Genomic DNA, 20,872 nt, shown 5'->3' with positions numbered 1-20,872 from the left:
GGAATACATTTGTCGGTTTCTAGCTAGTTAGTTTGGTAACGTTATTTCCTTTGAACAGTTTGTAATATTGGTAGGCAGCTATGTGACTCGGCATCTTTCCCGTATTCCATGCTCACATTTGCTAACGTTACTGCTTACCCGCAGATGTTATCATGTTTGGTTCTTTATTCTCCCCCTCAACTCCAAGAACCCAGGTACCGTTTGTTAGCAACAATGAACTTTTGGAAAATCAAAATCTTGAAAGGACCGTAAAAGTGTCCGTTGTTCTCAAGAGGGACACTTGTCTCTTGAAAATAATTGTTTTTCTCAATAATGAAAGCCCCCTTCCGAAAGACCCATAGTTAGGTATTTATAGTTAGTGCCTGGTGAAATTACTGCTCATCTTTGTAAAATTGGCAGATTCTTGAAAAGGGCGAAGAAAAATTATGATTTAAATCATTGTCAAAAGACTGCATATTTCGAATCTTGTAAAAATGTAATGCATCATTTCGGTATTGTTTCCACAAACCGGCGTCTATTCTGCCAGTCTCGCATGAATCAGTTATTTTTCATGTCATACACACGTTTTTCTGCAACCCTAGCGCCGGAGAGAAAAAACATATGAGTAATCTTCAATCAGAAATAATGACAGTGAATGTTTATTTTAGACGAGTTTTGTATCATCATTAGTACGTATTTTAAATGAAAATTGATTTGTGTGACTTACATCTCCCTTTTATCAGTCATTCTACATAACTTAAAGTAAAGAGGTGCAATACATTGTTGCGCTTTCAAAATAAAATATGTTTGATAAGTCTATTGTAATTGGTTAACTGAAGGATTTGGTTATTGTAATTGGTTAACAAGCAGTGGCTTCAAAACTATGAATGAATTGCCTGAAAACAATGAATGAATCATGAAAGACAGAGTAGAATCAAACAACTAAATTCAGTATATTTTTATTTAATATTGGATGAATATGCAATTATACAACCATTAGTTTAACATCATAAATACAAGTTAGAGTAAACCCATAACCCCTAAATGGTTGGATTAGTGCAATTGCTATTAAGGCACAAAATGTTGACATATTTCTTGGTTTCTCATTGTTTTTAAACACCTTTTTATTGTGACAATTAAAATAATGAAAAGCGTGGGTAGCCTGAGTGAAAGAACAATGTTTCTCAAACTAACTATCATTGGCTTAATGTTAATTGAAGTATAAACTGAAACAAAAAAACAACATTAGAATACATACAAAACAGGATGATGTACAGTATCAGTCAAAAGTTTGGATACATTTACTCATACAAGGGTTTTTCTTTATGTTTTACTAGTTTTTACATTGTAGAATAATAGTGAAGAGATCAAACAATGAAATAACACATATGGAATCATGTAGTAACCAAAAAAGTGTTAAACAAATCAAAATGTATTTTATATTTGCGATTCTTCAAAGTAGCCACCCTTTGCCTTAATGACAGCTTTGCACACTCTTGGAATTCTCTCAACCAACTTCATGAGGTAGTCACCTGGAATACATTTCAATTAACCGGTCCGCATTGTTAAAAGTAAATTTGTGGAATTTATTTCCATCTTAATACGTATGAGCCAATCAGGTAGGGTTAGAGGTGGGCAAGATAGGGGTGGTATACAGAAGATTTTGGAAAAGACCAAGTCCATATTATGGCAAAAACAACTCAAATAAGCAAATAGAAATGACTGTCCATCAATACTTTAAGACATGAAGGTCAGTCAATGCGGAAAATTTCATGAACCTTTCAAGTTTCTACAGGTGCAGTCGCAAAAACCATCAAGCGCTATGATGAAACTGGCTCTCATGAGGACTGCCACTGGAAAGAAAGGCCCAGAGTTACCTCCGCTACAGAGGATAAGTTCATTTGAGTTACCAGCCTCAGAAATTGCAGCCCAAATAAATGCTTCACAGAGTTCAAGTAACAGACACATCTCAACATCAACTGTTCAGAGGAGACTGCGTGAATCAGGCTTGGTTGAATTGTTGCAAAGAAACCACTACTAAAGGACACCAATAAGAAGAAGAGACTTGCTGGGGCCAAGAAACATGAGCAAAGGACATTAGACCGGTGGAAATCTGTCTCTTGGTCTAATGAGTCCAAATTGGAGATTTTTGGTTGCAACCACCGTGTCTTTGTGAGATGCAGAGTAGGTGAACGGATAATCTCCACGTGTGTGGTTCCCACCGTGAAGCTTTGAGGAGGTGTGATGGTGTGGGGGTGCTTTGCTGGTGACACTGTTGGTGATTTATTTAGAATTTAAGGCACACTTAACTAGCATGGCTACCACAGCATTCTGCAGTGATACGACATCCCATCTGGTTTGCGCTTAGTGGGACTATCATTTGTTTTTCAACAGGACAATGACCCAAAACACACCTCCAGGCTGTGTAAGGGCTATTTGACCAAGAAGGAGAGTGATGGTGCTGCATCAGATGACCTGGCCTCCACAATCACCCAACCTCAACCCAATTGAGATGGTTTGGGATAAGTTGGACCGCAGAGTGAAGGCAAAGCAGCCAACAAGTGCTCAGCATGTGTGAACTCCTTCAAGACTGTTGGAAAAGCATTCTTCATCAAATCATATCAAATTGCATTTGCAACAAACACTGAATACAACAGGTTCATCTTACAGTGAAATGCTTACTTACAAGCCCTTAACCAAAAATGCAGTTTTAAGAAAAATAAGTGTTAGGTAAAAAAAATAGATAAGTAAAAATAAAAATAACAAATAACAAATAAAGAGCAGCAGTAAAATAACAGTAGCGAGGCTATGTACATTGGGTACCGGTACAGAATCAATTTACAGCGGTACAGGTTAGTTGAGGAAGTTGAGGTAATATGTACATGTATTTAGAGTTAAAGTGACTATGCATAGATAATAAACAGAGAGAAGCAGCAGAGTAAAAAAGGGGTGGGGAGCGGTGGGGGGAGGCAACGACAATGCAAATAGTCTGGGTAATAGTCTGGGTAGCCATTTGATTAACTGTTCAGGAGTCTTATGGCTTGGGGGTAGAAGCTGTTAAGAAGCCTTTTAGACCTAGATGTGGTGCTCCAGCAGTGGTGGGAGAAGTATCCAATCATCATACTTGAGTAAAAGTAAAGATACCTTAAAAGAAAAGTCAAGTAAAAGAGAAAGTCACCCATTAAAATACTTGTCACGCCCTGACCTTAGATATCTCTGTTTTTCTAAAACATTTTGGTTTGGTCAGGTTGTGACTAGGGTGGGTACTCTAGTTTTGTATGTCTAGGGTTTTTGTATGTCTAGGGGTTTTGTACATTCTATGTCTTGTATTTCTATGTTGGCCTGATATGGTTCCCAACCAGAGACAGCTGTTTATCGTTGTCTCTGATTGGGGATCGTATTTAGGCAGCCCTTTTTCCCCACTTTCTGGTGTGGGATCTTAACATTTAAGTCATTTAGCAGACGCTCTTATCCAGAGCGACTTACAAATTGGTGCATTCACCTTATGGCATCCAGTGGAACAGTCACTTTACAATAGTGCATCTAAATCTTAAAGGGGGGGGTGAGAAGGATTACTTATCCTATCCTAGGTATTCCTTAAAGAGGTGGGAACCATATCAGGCCAACATATCAGGCCAACATTGTCTATTGTTAGGTGCCTGTGTGCACACCAATAGCGTCACGGTTTCTTTGTTGTTGTTTTTCAGTGCGTTTCAGGTTATTAAAATATGTGGAACTCTATTCACGCTGCGCCTTGGTCAACTCCGAACGTGACAATACTACTTGAGTAAAAGTCTAAAAGTATATGGTTTTAAATATACTTAAGTATCATCAGTAAATGTAATAGGAATATACTTAAGTATCAAAAGTAAAAGTATAAATAATTTCAAATTCTTTATATTAAGCACATTTTTCAGATAGCCAGGGGAACACTCCAACACTCAGACATAATTTACAAATGAAGAATTTGTGTTTCGTGAGTCTGTGAATCTGCCAGAACAGAGGCAGAAGGGATTACCAGTGATGCTCTCTTGATTAGTGCATGAATTGTACAGTTTTGCTGTCCTGCTAAGCATTAAAAATGTAATGAGAACTTTTGGGTGTCAGGAAAAACATATGGAGTAAAAAGTACATTATTGTCGTTAGAAATGTAGTGAAGTAACGTGAAGTTGTCAAAAATATAAATAGTAGAGTAAAGTACAGATACCCCATAAAACTACTAAAGTAGTACTTTAAACTATTTTTACATAAATATTTTACACAACCGCGCTCTGGTACCACTTGCCTAAAGGTAGCAGAGAGAACAGTCTATGACTAGGGTGGCTGTTGTCTTTGACAATTTTTAGGGCCTTCCTCTGACACCGCTTAGTATAGAGGTCCATGATGGCAGGAAGCTTGGCCCCAATGATGTATTGGGCCGTACGCACTACCCTCTGTAGCGCCTTATTACCGTCTGATGCCGAGCAGTTGCCATACCAGGCAGTAATGTAACCGGTCAGGATGCTCTCGATGGTGCAGCTGTAGAACTTTTTGAGGATCTAGGGACCCATGCCAAATCTTTTCAGTCTCCTGAGGGGGAAAGGTTTTGTCATGCCCTCTTCACGACTGTCTTAGAGTGTTTGGGTGTTTGGACCATGATAGTTAGTTGGTGATGTGGACACCAAGGAATTTTAAACTCACGACCCGCAACACTAAAGCCATGTTGATGTTAATGGGTGTCTGTACGGCCCACCTTTTCCTGTAGTAATTGGGGCCAATTTCATCGTAAAACCTTTCCTTGGTGTCTTTGGACAAACTTAAAGTGTGTAAGTTGACGGTTCCGATTATGGAATGCCAAGGTCATATATTTCCGTACTCTTTTTTCGTCATTGTAAATAACTGACTTGCCTAGTTAAATAAAGGTTAAATAAAAATACAAAATAAAGGGTTGTTCAGATTCACTTAGATCTGGGGACCATACTTGTTTAATAGCCAGCTCAGAAAATGTCATTTAGTAATTTATATATTATAGAAATCCTTTCGTGAGTCCAGATCCTTTATATATAAATCCCATCATTGGATAGTTCGGTAGTTGGGTTTCCCAAGGGTCTCCATAGGCCAGCATAGCTGACTTCAGTTGTAAATCTAGAAAAAAAAGAGTTGCTGGGTACTGTATTAAAGGTTGACCGATTAATCGGAATGGCGATTAATTAAGGCCGATTTCAAGTTTTCATAATCGGTAATCGGCATTTTTGGACACCGATTATGGCCAATTTAATTGCACTCCACGAGGAGACTGTGTGACTTATGCGTGTGCAGCAAGTAGCCAAGGTAAGGTGCTAGCTAGCATTAAACTGATCTTATAAAAAAAACAATCAATCTTAACATAATCACTAGTTAACTAAACATGGTTGATAATATTGCTAGTTTATCTAGCTTGTCCTGTGTAGCATATAATCGATGCGGTGCCTGTTAATTCATCATTGAATCACAGCCAATTTCGCCAAACGGGTAATTTAGCAAGCACATTCGCGAAAAAGCACTGTCGTTGCACCAATGTGTACCTAACTATAAACATCAATGTCTTTCTTAAAATCAATACTGTAATGGGTGCGTGCTGGTGGCAGGGCGGTCAGGCGCAGGATAACAAACTTGGTATAAACAGAGTCGTTTAAAACTTCTTATGGCCGGGGGGCAGTATTGAGTAGCTTAGATGATTAAGGTGCCTAAAGTAAACGGCCTGCTCCTCAATCTCAGTTGCTAGTATATGCATATTATTATTAGTATTGGATAGAAAACACTCTAAAGTTTCTAAAATGATGTCTGTGAGTATAACAGAACTCATATGGCAGGCAAAATCCTGATTTGAAATCAAAACAGGAAGTGAGAAATCTGAGCTTTGTATGTATTCACCAGAGTCCACAATGAAATTCCCTTGAAATATTAATGCTGTTGCACTGCCAAGGGGTTCCACTAGATGTCAACCATCAATAGAAATTATAATGAGACTTCTATGATGTTGTGGGAGTGAATGATAGCAGAATCAGTCAGGTGTCTGGCAGTCAGCCATTTTCTGATCATGCTTATTCCTCATGGGAGTCACTTGCGTTCCATAGCTCACGAAGACAAGAAGGAGTACTCCGGTTGGACATACGTAGAATGTATGCACACATGACTGTAAGTCGCTTTGGATAAAAGCGTCTGCTAAATGGCATATATTATTATTATATTATTATAACGTTATTGATGCTATATGTTAAAAACATCCTAATGATTGATTCTGTTCTTAGTTTGAAATGTTTTTTTTGACCGGTAATATAACTTTTTGCAGTTTATGTCCGATATAACGCTGACCAGAATGAGCGTCTGGATATATATACCAAACGCGCTAACAAAAGAAGGTATTTGGACATAACATTTTCGAAGAAACCAAACATTCCTGGAGTACTTTCTGATGTAGATCATCAAAGGTTAGTGATTCATTTTATCTCTATTTTCTGCTTTTTGAAACTCCTTTTCTGACCTAACACAATCGTTTGTGGTGCTTTTGCTGTAAAGCATATTTGAAATCGGACACTGTGGTGGGATTAACAACGAGAATAGCTTTAAAATGGTATGAGATACATGTTGGAGGAATGTTAATTATGAGATTTTTGATGTTTTGAAAATGGCGCCCTACACTTTGACTGGCTGTTGTCAAATCGCTCCCGTTAACGGGATTGCAGCCATAAGAAGTTAATAAGTGCTCACATAACTCCGAAAACCAAAATATACAAAGAAATAAGTGGGGACAAAACCCGTCGCACACGAGAACATAACTTTCACATAACATACAATCAAACAATCACTGAAAAGGACATGAGGGGAAACAGAGGGTTAAATACACAACATGTAATTGATGGGAATGGAACCAGGTGTGTAGGAAGACAAGACAAAACCAATGGAAAATGAAAAATGCGATTGCGATGGCTAGAAGGTCGGTGACGTCGATGGCCAAACACCACCCGAACAAGGAGAGGGACCGACTTCGGCGGAAGTCGTGACAGTACCCCCCCCCCCCCCCCCCCGACACGCGCCTCCAGCCGCGCGTTGACACCAACCTCGGGGACGACCCGGAGGGTGAGGCGCAGGGCGATCAAGATGGAGACAGTAGAACTCTCGCAGCATTGAAGGATCCAACACGTCCTCCACCGGAACCCAGCATCTCTCCTCCCGACCATACCCCCCCCCCCCCCAGTCCACGAGGTACTGAAGGTCCCTCGCCCGACGTCTCGAATCCAGTATGGTACGAATGATGTACGCCGGGGCCCCCTCGATGTCCTGAGGGGTGGAGGAACTTCCCGCACCTCGAACTCCTGGAGCGGGCCAGCCACCACCGGCCTGAGGAGAGACACATGGAATGAGGGGTTAATGCGGTAATCGGGTGGAAGCTGTAACCTGTAACACACCTCGTTCACTCTCCTCAGGACTTTAAATGGCCCCACAAACCGCGGACCCAGCATCCAACAGGGCAGGTGGAGGGGTAGGTGTTGGGTTGAGAGCCAGACCCGGTCCCCCGGTGCAAACACCGGGGCCTCACTTTCTGGTACAGCACGGCGCGCTGAAGGTGGACATGGGCGGCGTCCTATGTTTCCTCCACGCGCTGGAACTAGTCGTCCACTGCTGGAGCCTCGGTCTGACTCTGATCCCAAGGAGCCAGAACCGGCTGATACCCCAATACACACTGGAAGGGAGAAAGGTTAGTGGAGGAGTGGCGGAACGAGTTCTGGGCCATCTCTGTCCAGGGCACTAACGCTGCCCACTCCCCCAGCCGGTCCTGGCAGGTGCCTAGGAGCCTTACACTGGGTGCATACAGAGCAGGAGGAAACATAAACCCTCACATCCTTAGCCAAAGTGAGCCACCAGTACTTCCCACTAAGACAGTGCACCGTCTGACCGATCCCAGGATGACCAGAGGAGGGTGACGTGTGGGCCCAATAAATCACTGGAGGGGGGCGGGCTATACACGTAATACCTGCTCAATGTCCACGTCCAGCTCCTACACTACCGGCGCCACCAGGCAAGAGGCGGGGAGTATGGGAGTAGGATCCATGGGCCGCTCCTCTGTGTCATACAGCCGGGACAATGCGTCTGCCTTAACTTTCTGGGAGCCTGGTCTGTAGGAAAGGGTAAACACAAAACAGGTGAAAAACATGGCCCACCTTGCCTGGCGAGGGTTCAGTCTCCTCGCTGCCCGGATGTACTCCAGATTGCGGTGGTCAGTCCAGATGAGAAACGTGTCTAGCCCCCTCAAGCCAATGTCTCCACGCCTTCAAGGCATTGATGACAGCCAACAGCTCACGGTCCCCCACATCATAGTTTCGCTCCGCTGGGCTGAGCATCTTCGAGAAGAAGGCACGGGGCGGAGCTTCGGTGGCGTACCCGAGCGCTGAGAGAGCACAGCTTCTACCCAGCCTCAGACGCATCCACCTCCACTATGAACGTCAAAGAGGGATCCGGATGGGCCAACACAGGAGTTGAGGTAAACAGAGCCCTCAGGTGACTAAAAGCCCTGTCCGCCTCAGCTGACCACTGCAAGCGCACCGGGCCCCCTTTCAGCAGTGAGGTAATGGGATCCGCTACCTGACCAAAACCCAGGATAAACCTCCGGTAGTAGTTGGCAAACCTTAAGAACCACTGCACCTCCTTTACCGTGGTTTGCATCGGCCAATTATGCAAGGCTGCAATGCGGTCACTCTCCATCTCCACCCCTGTAGTGGAAATGCGATACCCTAGGAAGGAGACGGACTGTTGGAAGAAAAGGCATTTCTCAGCCTTGACTTACAGGTCATGCTCCAACAGGCGACCAAGCACTCTGCACACCAGGAAAACATGCTCAGCGCGTGTAGCGGAGTATATCAAAATGTAATCAATATACACCACTACACCCTACCCGTGCAGGTCCTTGAAAATCTCGTCTGCAAAGGCTTGGAAGACTGATGGCGCATTCATCAACCCGTACAGCATGATGAGGTACTCATAGTGCCCAGAGGTGGTACTGAAAACCGTCTTCCACTCGTCTCCCTCGGATACGCAGCAGGATGTAAGCGCTCCTGAGATCTAATTTGGTGAAGAAGCGAGCCTTGTGCATTGACTCTATCCCTGTGGCTATGAGCGGTAGCGGCTAACTATACCTCACAGTGATCTGATTCAAACCCCGATAGTCAATAGATGGGCGCAGACCTCCCTCCTTCTACTTCACAAAAAAGAAACTCGAGGAGGCGGGTGAAGTGGAGGACCGAATGTACCCCTGAAGCAGGGATACGGAGACATGTTTCCATAGCCTCCGTCTCCACCTGTGAGAGGGGATACACATGATTCCTGGGAAGTGCAGCGTCTACCAGGAGATCTATCGCACAATCGCCCCGTCGATGAGGTGGTAATTGAGTCACCTTCTTTTTGGAGAAGGTGAGAGCCAAATTGACATTTTCAGGGGGAATGCGCACGGTGGAGACCTGGTCTGGACTCTCCACCGTAGTAGCACCAACGGAAACCCCTAAACACCTACCTGAGCACTCTCGCCACCACCCCGTGTGAGCCCTCTGTGGCCAAGAAAGAGTGGGGTCATGACAAGCTAACCAGGGTAGGCCCAGCATCACGGGAAACACAGAAGAATCAATAAAGATGAGACTAATTCTCTCCGTATGACCTCCCTGCGTCACCATGCCCAAAGGAGCGGTGAACTCCATAATCAACCCTGACCCTAATGGTCGACTATCTAAGGCGTGAACGGGGAAGGGCACATCCACGGGAAAGAGAGGGGGATCCCTAAACTATAAAGCTCTATCAATGAAATTCCCAGCCGCGCCTGAATCGATGAGCGCCTTATGCTGGGAATGCGGGGAGAACTCAGGAAACGTGACAGACACAAACATATGTGCAACATATGCTACTGGGGGAGAATGGTGCCGGCTCACCTGGGGTGATGCCAGAGCGCCCTGCCTGCTGCCTCGATTCCCAGAGGAACCAACTCGGCACCGACCTGCAGTGTGACCTCTGTGGCCACAGATGGTGCACGAGCGGGAACCCCCTCCGGTCTCCCTGTGCACCGCCCCTCCCTACTCCATGGGTATCGGATAGGGGGTGCGGGAGGATGGTACCACCAGACTCCGAACTGAACTTCAGCGAGTAGCCAGACAGGTTGTCCAGCCGGATGGACAGGTGTCTCTGCAGGCCAGCTCCCAACGGATGTCCTCACGCAGACTGCAGTGGTAAAGGTTGAACAGGGCCCTGTTGTTCCATCCTGCACCAGCAGCCAGGGTCCTACACTCCAGGGTGAACTCCTGGGCGCTCCTCGTCCCCTGCCTCAGATGGTAGATGCAAACTCCTCAAACTGGTCCAACGCCACATCTCCCTCTCTCCACATGGCGTTTTCCCACTCCAGGGCTTTCCCGGTGAGGCACGAGATGAGGGCGGACACCCTCTCACAGCCTGATGGAGCTGCTCCTGGACACGCTCCTCCACCTCACTGGCCGGGGTACCATCTCCTGCTGACTCCATAGTTCGGGTCGGTGAATCTGTAATGGGTGCGTGCTGGTGGCAGGGAAGTCAGGTGCAGGAGAACGAACTTGGTATAAACGGAGTCGTTTAATAAGTGCCCACAAAACTCAGAAAACCAAAATATACAGAATAATAAAAGTGGGTACAAAAACCTGTCGCACACCAGAACATAACTTGCCCATAACATACAATCAAACAATCACCGACAAGAACATGAGGGGAAACAGAGGGTTAAATACACAACATGTAATTGATGTGATTGGAACCAGGTGTGAAGGAAGACAAGACAAAACCAATGAAAAATGAATTAGCGATGGCTAGAAGGTCGGTGACGTCGACCGCCGAACACCACCTGAACAAGGAGAGGGACCGACTTCGGCGGAAATCGTGGCAAATACACAAGTATATATTTTTAAACCTGCATATTTAGTTAATATTGCCTGCTAACATGAATTTCTTTTAACTAGGGAAATTGTGTCACTTCTCTTACGTTCTGTGCAAGCAGAGTCAGGATATATGCAGCAGTTTGGGCCGCCTTGCTCGTTGCGAACTGTGTGAAGACCATTTCTTCCTAACAACGACCGTAATTAATTTGCCAGAATTGCACATAATTATGACATAATGTTGATGGTTGTGCAATGTAACAGCAATATTTAGTCTTAGGGATGCCACCCGTTAGATAAAATACAGAACGGTTCCGTATTTCACTGAAAGAAGAATGTTTTTGAAATTATAGTTTCCAGATTTTATCATATTAATGACCTAAGGCTCGTTTTTCTGTGTGTTATTATATTATTATTATATGAGTTGATAGAGCATTCTGAATGGTGGTAGACAGCAGCAGACTCGTAAGCATTCATTCAAACAGCACTTCCGTGCATTTGCCAGCAGCTCTTCTCTGTGCTTCAAGCATTGCGCTGTTTATGACTTCAAGCCTATCAACTCCCGAGATTAGGCTGGCTATACTAAAGTACCTATTAGAACATCCAATAGTCAAAGGTATATGAAATACAAATGGTATAGAAAGAAATAGTCCTATAATAACTATAACCTAAAAACTTCTTACCTGGGAATATTGAAGACTCATGTTAAAAGGAACCACCAGCTTTCGCAAGTTCTGAGCAAGGAACTTAAACGTAAATTTTTTTACATGGCACATATTGCACTTTTACTTTCTTCTCCAACACTTTGTTTTTGCATTATTTAAATAAAATTGAACATGTTTCATTATTTATTTGTGTAACGTCGTTCTTCGTTTGTAGAAAGAGAGTCGGACCGAAATGCAGCGTACTGGTTACTCATGACTTTAATAGAAAAAGTGACACATGAAATAACGATACAAAATACAAAACAACAAACGGAATGTGAAACCTAATTACAGCCTATCTGGTGAAACTACACAGAGACAGGAACAATCACCCACGAAATACAAAGCGAAACCAGGCTACCTAAATACGGTTCCCAATCAGAGACAACGAGAATCACCTGACTCTGATTGAGAACCGCCTCAGGCAGCCAAGCCCATACCAACACCCCTACTCAGCCGCAATCCCAATAATACAAAAACCCCAATACGAAATACAACAACATAAACCCATGTCACACCCTGGCTTGACCAAATAATTAAAGAAAACACAAAATACTAAGACCAAGGCGTGACAATTTGATAATATAATACATCAATAAAATAATTTTAGTAAGTTAAAATAAGTGTTCATTCAGTATAGTTGTAATTGTCATTATTACAAATATATATATAAAAAATTGTCCGTTTAATCTGTTTCCGCTTTTTTTTGGTCATTCGGTATCGGTGTTGAAATATCATAATCGGTCAAACTCTATAATGTATATGTATCTTTCAAATCTTGGAATGTTCCAATTCCACATTTAGACCATTGGGGAGATGCGAAAGGCTGCCCTCCAGATCGCGAAGCATTATTGTGAAATATTGGAGTATGGGCTGCCATTTTGATTCCCAGTTATTGTTTTTCAATTTTGTGCCAAAAAATAAATTGTGTTAGCAATAATAGGACCAAAGCTTAGTTTACATTGTTTAAGGGATATATCTGTAAAGACCATGTATTCCAGGGCAATAGGAGACACCATATATATATATATTCAGCCAGGGGGCTGGATGAGAGAATGCCAAGAGTTTGCAAAGCTGTCAAGGAAAATTGTGGCTACTTTGAAGAACCTCAAATATAAAATATATTTTGATTTGTTTAACACTTTTTTGGTTACTACATGATTCCATATGTGTTGTTTCATCGTTTTTTTTCTCAAAACTCTACACACAATTCCCAAAACTGCACACATAAAATGCAAAATGCCTCACATGAAAATGTAACACTGCATTCAAAATGCCATAAACACACGTCAGAATGAAGCATTTGCATCACTGCTTTCATAAATGTTCATTTTTGGATATATCATGTAAACACTGCTGATCTAAATTTAAAGCTCTTTGGTCTTTCATAGGCTTATATCTACATTTCAATACAATGTTCTACAGTGAAAGTAATCTTCTGACAGGGGTAACAAGTACACTGTAAACACTAATGCAATGTAGAAACAGAAAATATTTATTAGGCCAAACATTACTGTTGTATACAGTAGGGGAGGGGCAGTCCAGGAATTGGTGGGGGGCAGTCACCAGTGCTAAGCTACGCTTCATCTCTTTTCCGGCCTGGGTCTGGCCACAATGCTTCGTCCACATCACAAGATACGTTTTCTCTTGCCAAACATCGAGGGAAGTATCTCCTAGCATGGCGTATCCAACTTTGGACAGAGGCAACCTCTCTGTCCCCACATGCTTCCTCCATTGCCTGGAGAAGCGGCATGCGGGCATAGGGTTGGCGATCATACACTTTCCAGCGCCAGGCTGAGAATAAATCCTCAATGGGATTTAGAACAGGTGAATATGGGGATAGGTACAAAACTACAAATTGTGGATGGGTGGCAAACCAGTTTTGGACCAGAACAGCCCGGTGAAAACTAACATTGTCCCAAACCACAAATCTAGCAGGCTCCAGATCTGGATCAGGGACAAGCATTGTGTAAATTGCATCCAGAAAAGTGAGCATATGGCCGGTGCCGATGGAGTATGCGTTGTATGGTCGACAGGCTAACATTGATGTTGTTAAATATGGTGTCATTATTCAAGATATGCTCTCTTATCTCTCGAAACATAATTGCATTGTTGGCCAAAACCATATTTATAATTGCAGTCTCTTGTACATCTGTAAACAAGCGTCCTCGTCCTCCATGATGTCTTTGCCTTTTCACTCTGTACAGAATTCAAACACAGTATGTGTTCAGCATAGGAACTGTAAACAATGTACAAAACAAATGTAGTACAGCATGATAACCAACCTCATTCAATGCAGTGCAGTAAATGGCTGGCTTAGAGTTACAAATGTTTATGCAATACTCTTTGGTGTTCGAGCTACAGTCCACCTCGTTCCACACCGATCGAGCCATGATCACCTACATCATCGCTCTACTCAGGGCCTCCCGAGTGGTGCAGTGGTCTAAGGCACTGCATCGCAGTGCTAGCTGTGCCACTATAGATTCTGGGTTTGAGTCCAGGCTCTGTCGCAGCCGGCCACGACCGAGAGACCCATGGGGCGGTGCACAATTGGCCCAGCTTCGTCCGTATTAGGGGATGGTTTGGCCGAGAGGGATGTCCTTGTTCCATCGCGCACAAGCGACTCCTGTGGCGGGCCGGGTGCAGTGCACGCTGACAAAGTCGCCAGGTGTACGGTGTTTCCTCCGACACATTGGTGCGGCTGTCTTCTGGGTTAAGTGGGCATTGTGTCAAGAAGCAGTGTGGCTTGGTTAGGTTGTGTTTTGGAGGAATCACGGCTCTCGACCTTCGCCTCTCCCGAGTTCGTACGGGAGTTGCAGCGACGAGAAAAGGCTGTAACTACCAATTGGATACCATGAAAAAGGGGTCAAATATATATCATTATAATAATTTTTACAAAAAAATAAATAATAATTATAGCTCTGACGAGTTGTTCAGTTACTACACACCAGCTCCACAAAGGGACAGGTAGGATCAGGATGGACGAGGATGGGTCCGGTCCCCGTCTGACACTACCCGCAACCCTCCATTGGGACAACTGTGGCAATATATTAATTTTGACAATAGATAATCTACAGGTTAATAAAGCAACTGGGATATTAGTCTAGTCTATGAAAAGCTTTTTCTGTGTCGAAAGATAGATCTGCCCAAGGATATTTGGTTTTTGATGAAGCATGTAAGATATGTAATAGATGACATAGGTTTTTAACAAAACCACTTTGGTCCAGATGTACCAATGTGGGTATGTAAGTTTTGAGATGGGATGACAGAATTTTGGAAAATAGTTTAATATCTGTGTTTATCAAAGATAGAGGGTGGCAATGAGAGCACTGGGTGGCATCCTTACCTTTTTTAATAAAAGCTAAATTAGTGCTGTAATTACATCCCTGCCAATTGAACCTTTGAAAATGGCTGTGTAAACCATTTCAAGTAACAGTGGATCTAATTGGTTCCAAAATGTTAAATAGACCTCAGGAGGAATACCATCACAACCAGGTGATTTGCCCTTTTGAGTTCATTGATAAAGATTTGGGCTCCTAGCAAGCCGGCTTTCTCAGTTGAGAGAAGAGGAGTTCTTATATATTTTTAAAAGGACATGATCTGGCTTGGTGTTGATTTACAATCAGAGGTGTACAATTCTTTATAGAAATGGGAGAATGTTTGGTTGATTCATTTGGGTTCTGATAGTAATTCAACTGATTCAGAATCAATAGTTGCAATATCTGCTAATTGATAACTACGGTGAAGCTTGTTAGCCAGTAGATGATTGGGTTGATTACCATGGAAATAATGGTTGAGTCTAACTCGATGGATGGTAAATTCTGCTCCCTGTCGTATCAATAGATTTAGTTATGTCTTGAATTTGAAGAGCGAGGTCGCTACCTGGTCTGAAAAAAAGTGTTGAGAATGCTCTAATGTTGTTAACATTCCATTGATTCCATTGATCCTAAAAAGACCGGGCCATGCAAAACGAACGCGGCCATTGCTTTAATAGTTAGGCTATCCATATTACCAAAGCTTATATTCTTTCTACTTCTATGGCGGATTCGCGGCCGCAATTTAAATAATGCATTGATATATAGCTAGCTCGCTTGCTCAAATGACAACAGAGAGAACAAAGAATATAGCTATTTGATCATGTCCGTGTGCATGTCCAAATATGCCAAAACTTCCTCAGAGGTGGGTCTTTAAAAGAGAATTGAGCTTTTTTTACAACCAAATCTATTGAATGTAAATGGCATGTTATAGAAGTTTTTTGTGATTTCACTTGTTTTTGAGAAACTTACTCCAACCACCGATTCCCTTCCTCGTTGTGCAGTAGTGGCTCTAAAAAAACATGACCAACTACTCTAAAAACACACAAGTCATTTTAGAAACAGAAAAGCTCTCAATATAGTGATGCAGGTCTTTAGATGTTGTACACGTAATTTTGTCATTCCAAACGTTATCTGCAAATTTATATTCCATTTTGTTGCGAATCGAGCGATACCTCTCAGTCCATTCTAGCAGCAGGCTACACAGATATTGAAACAGCCTGGATAGGGGGAAACAGCTGATGCGTACAATATCTAAAAACCTGCATTACAATATGAAACATTTTTTTGTATGTTTTTTCAGAGCCCCGTACTGCACAACGAGGATAAAGAAGTAAATTGCTGGTTGGGATAGAGAGAGACTACATTGACATGCCTGGTTCCCAAATTGATGACAAACTGCATGTTGCGCAGCGAGAGTCGAGTGGCAACAAACGGATTTGGTTCAGTCAGTCATCCTGATGAGCCCTTCCCAGCTAGTTAGTTTATAGATGTGGCTCGGGAGCATGTTCAGAATCATTAAATTTGTATAGGAATAATTGTTCATTTTCTTTTTATTAACATGTTGACGTTAATGACATAGCTGTACATTTTCTGGGAAAATCACTACAATAAATGTGCTTTCGCTCTCACCCTGGCCTGATAGTAGCTACCCTGTCTATCTACTTCCCTCTCCTTACTGCGGCAAGCGGCAGTGAAGGACACTGTGCTGTGTTGCTGGCTTGCAGCGCAAAGGAGTATACTGTATCGCGGTGACATCCAGATGGTTACTAGTACAAAATACCAATATTACAAGTTATTTCTTGTCGGCTGTTATCCTAAAATGAAATTAAATGGGACACTGGCGACATGTGATACAGCTTCGTGGTGGGAAGCAACTGCTGCCCAGTGGGAAGCAAGTCAGATTGGCAAACCACTAGTCGACCTATCGTTAGGAGCAGAGAGGGTAACAAGCACCTTGAAACAACACCGTTGCACTGATCATTCACAACGGCTTGTCGTTATGTTAGCTAATTGGCATGTCACAGTGACATCCAGATGGTGAGCAATACTACAAGTAATTTTTCCCTCGCCCTTTGAAATAAACACCACTTTCTTTTAACTAGCGCCATGCTGCTGTTACTGCCAGCATAAATTGGCTTGCTGGGAAGGGTTCATCAGGATGACTGACTGAACTGTTTCCATTCGTCTCGACTCTCAGCTGTGCAACGTAAGTCATCAATTTGGGAACCACGCGTGTCCGTATAGCCTCTCCTGTTGGGGTAAGTTTCTCAAAAACAAGGGAAATTGTACCCTTCTATAACATGCAATTTACATTAAACATTTGAGATTTGATTGAAAAAAAAGCAAACTTCTACTTTAAGTCTCCAAATTTAGGACATTTATTTACATCATGATATGTTCTAATTTAATCCAAGTCTATAACAAACATATTAAATTAGTATAGTACAAGGACATTGTTTATACACCTATTTTATTTATACACCTGTTTTATCACAAAAGCGGATAGCAACCTTTCTCCAGATTAAGTCCACAAAGCATATGTACAGTAACAGACAGTTACATGACCTACAGCAGGGAAGTTAATGTTTTTGAAAGTTTTGGACCACTAAACAACTATTGATTTAGAACCTAAGAGAGTTACTGCAAGTCGCAAAGAAAACAGGAGCTGCCTCCTCTATTCCAGCACCATTTCAACTTCAACATTTACACATCATCAAATCACCTCTGCTTAGTCTAATAAAATGACAACTAAAATATGCCCAAAACAATTTAGCCTAATCAGCGTAAGCAACATATGATTTGGCTGTCCATGGTACTGATTTCTGTGTGTGTGCGTGCCCGCTCGTGCAAGTAGAAAACAGGTTGACTCACCCTACTTGTAGAACAATGCCAATGCCATCCTCCTTTCTTTCATGTTGATGAAATGGTCTATCACTCTGTCATACAGTACACTCTTTTATTTTTTGTTGTCCTAGGTTACCTGGTTAAAATACTTTCTCCTAGCCTAACTTACATTTATGGGCAACATTAGCTAATTAACATTAGCATTCAACTTCTAGCTTACTTATGGAACATCCATCCTCTCAGGTCAGGGGCACAAGAATGTATGAATTAATGATTGGATCAGAATCCCTGTTATAATCATTAGCCAGCCAGAGAGTTAAGTAAAACTCCAAGTCCAAATCCCTATCTCCATCCATGGCTAATTTAGGAAAGGGACCATTTTAGCAAGCTAGCCACCGGAGGACAACAACATGCAACAATTCAACTTTTTCTGTCAATGATGAATGCTCTCAATGGGATTTGATAGGAATGACATCCAGCCTCTTGTGAATTGAAGGAAAATTATGAAACACAGAGAGACAAAAGATAAATTATTTTATCATTTTTTTCTGTAAAGCCTGGCTTCCCTTGGTATCCATGAATACATACCACTGTAAGTGATTGGACTGGAAACTTGACCAGAAACGTCTTCTCAGCTGCAAGGGCCAAGTAACCTGCAGCTGCAGATCAATGTGCACAACTTTTATTATTCCTATTAGATCATGTTAAAGTGGCACTTTTCAGAAATGTTTACCCTATCTTAATTGTTGTTTTTCCTCAAGAAGGGTTATGCAGCTGTCTTATAATTTTAATACAAGCTCTACGGAAAGCACTGTGAAGTAAAAAAAAATGCATTGAATGCGAGTAAAGAACCTTCTATATTAAATATCGCAGAATATTCTGTTCCAAAATCTATTCCAAAATCTTTAATTATAATCAAACATGTGTAACAAATAACAGATGAATAGACAAAGGAAGAAACACAATTGAAACCTCAATTTAAGTGTGTTGTCCTACTACATTCAGAGGTATAGGCAGTCTGACTCAATGACAGTATTTCCCACTACTGGCTCTGTCCTCCTGCCACCCACCATCCTCCAGCCAAGAAAACCATGCCGCTGCTGCCCTCCAGCTCTCAGAGAGCTCCTCTGCAGCTGCTCACTGATGATTTGGAAGCCAGTACTCAGAGCTGCCATCTCCCCTCTGGTTGAGGGATGCCTTGCCTCAAGAGTAGCAGGGGCTTGGCACCTGTCTTATTCATCCCCTCTGGGGAGCCTGCACTGTCAATGCACTGTTCTTCTGTGTCATAGTGCCACCTAAGCTAAAATATCTGCCTGGATAGGTGCCTCTCTGTCACTGCCACCAGGGCCAAGTTTTTAGAAAGTTATCTGATCAGATTTCGGCAATTGTATAGGATTAAATGTTAAAATTGGGTTCACATTTGGTAATCCAATCTGACATTTATTCGGGATTAAATGTTGTTTTTGCATTTTCCAGGTGATTAGGAGAGTTTTGATACTGAACATCAGGATTATCTTGATCCCACTGGAAGGGTGGATTCAGGTGAGAGGATTCAGGTGAGAGGCTCTACAACCAAGAAAGGTCAATGTAACTAAGGTGACAAGGTTTAAAAACCTTACATCTGAAAAACGAAGGTTAATTATGTTGAATTGACCGCAGTATAGGTATGTGGTCAGTTATATTGAGTACAAATAAATGCATGTACTTAGAAGTAATCTCGGCACCTTTATTCATGTATTAGTTTACACATCTCTGGTTCCCTATGACAGTGTAGAAGTAGTACCATCACTTTTCCAGTAGATAGCAAGGTGCTAGCCTGTTCAAAGCACGTAAAATCTTGATATTGTGATATCTGGATCAGAATGATCATGTTCGATTATTTTCAGAACAAAAACAGACACAGCCAGATCGATCTGATTCTGGATGGCAAAAAAAAGATTACAGAATCCGGAACATTCTGATCCAGATTAAAAGTTTTGAAAAACTGGGCACAGGGGCTCTCTATAGTCAAAATTGTAAATTGTTATTTGTTCTTAATTGACTTACCTGCAAAACATGAAGGTTAAATAAGAAAGGTATTACTCTGTGTTGACTTTGATACTCTAAGGCCTCATTTAAGTAATATGGTCACACACAAAAACTCCTGGGCCAAGCTGTGAGGCATCCTTTGGTGCTGGTCCTGACTGCATTCTCAAAACTGAGCCACTAGGGGCACTGGCACCAGCAGCATCCTCATTCACCTTTAGCAACATTAGCCTTTGAAGGTAATATGACCTCAACACTTTTCACCAGACTGAGGAGCTGTGTTCACAGTATACAGTTTTGTTCCTCAAGGGTGGGGAAACCAAAGTACACAAGCTGAAGACACATCTGACTAATGTGATTTACATTTACATTTAAGTCATTTAGCAGACGCTCTTATCCAGAGCGACTTACAAATTGGTGCATTCACCTTATGACATCCAGTGGAACAACCACTTTACAATAGTGCATCTAAATATTTTAAGGGGGGGGGTGAGAAGGATTACTTTATCCTATCCTAGGTATTCCTTAAAGAGGTGGGGTTTCAGGTGTCTCCGGAAGGTGGTGATTGACTCCGCTGTCCTGGCGTCGTGAGGGAGTTTGTTCCACCATTGGGGAGCCAGAGCAGCGAACAGTTTTGACTGAGCTGAGCGGGAACTGTACTTCCTCAGTGGTAGGGAGGCGAGCAGGCCAGAGGTGGATGAACGCAGTGCCCTTATTTGGGTGTAGGGCCTGATCAGAGCCTGGAGGTACTGAGGTGCCGTTCCCCTCACAGCTCCGTAGGCAAGCACCATGGTCTTGTAGCGGATGCGAGCTTCAACTGGAAGCCAGTGGAGAGAGCGGAGGAGCGGGGTGACGTGAGAGAACTTGGGAAGGTTGAACACTAGACGGGCTGCGGCGTTCTGGATGAGTTGTAGGGGTTTAATGGCACAGGCAGGGAGCCCAGCCAACAGCGAGTTGCAGTAATCCAGACGGGAGATGACAAGTGCCTGGATTAGGACCTGCGCCGCTTCCTGTGTGAGGCAGGGTCGTACTCTGCGGATGTTGTAGAGCATGAACCTACAGGAACGGGCCACCGCCTTGATGTTAGTTGAGAACGACAGTT

At 42.7% G+C, this 20,872-nt stretch overlaps 1 pseudogene; it reads right to left on the bottom strand.

The window, feature by feature from the left end:
* Positions 1–317, bottom strand: part of LOC123997450 — a 99,561-nt pseudogene extending 99,244 nt beyond the window's left edge.
* Positions 318–20,872: the final 20,555 nt, after the last annotated feature.

This window comes from Oncorhynchus gorbuscha, linkage group LG15, assembly GCF_021184085.1.
Source record: "Oncorhynchus gorbuscha isolate QuinsamMale2020 ecotype Even-year linkage group LG15, OgorEven_v1.0, whole genome shotgun sequence".
In the NCBI taxonomy this organism is placed as follows: domain Eukaryota; kingdom Metazoa; phylum Chordata; class Actinopteri; order Salmoniformes; family Salmonidae; genus Oncorhynchus; species Oncorhynchus gorbuscha.
This window is presented reverse-complemented; position numbering and strand designations above follow the sequence as displayed.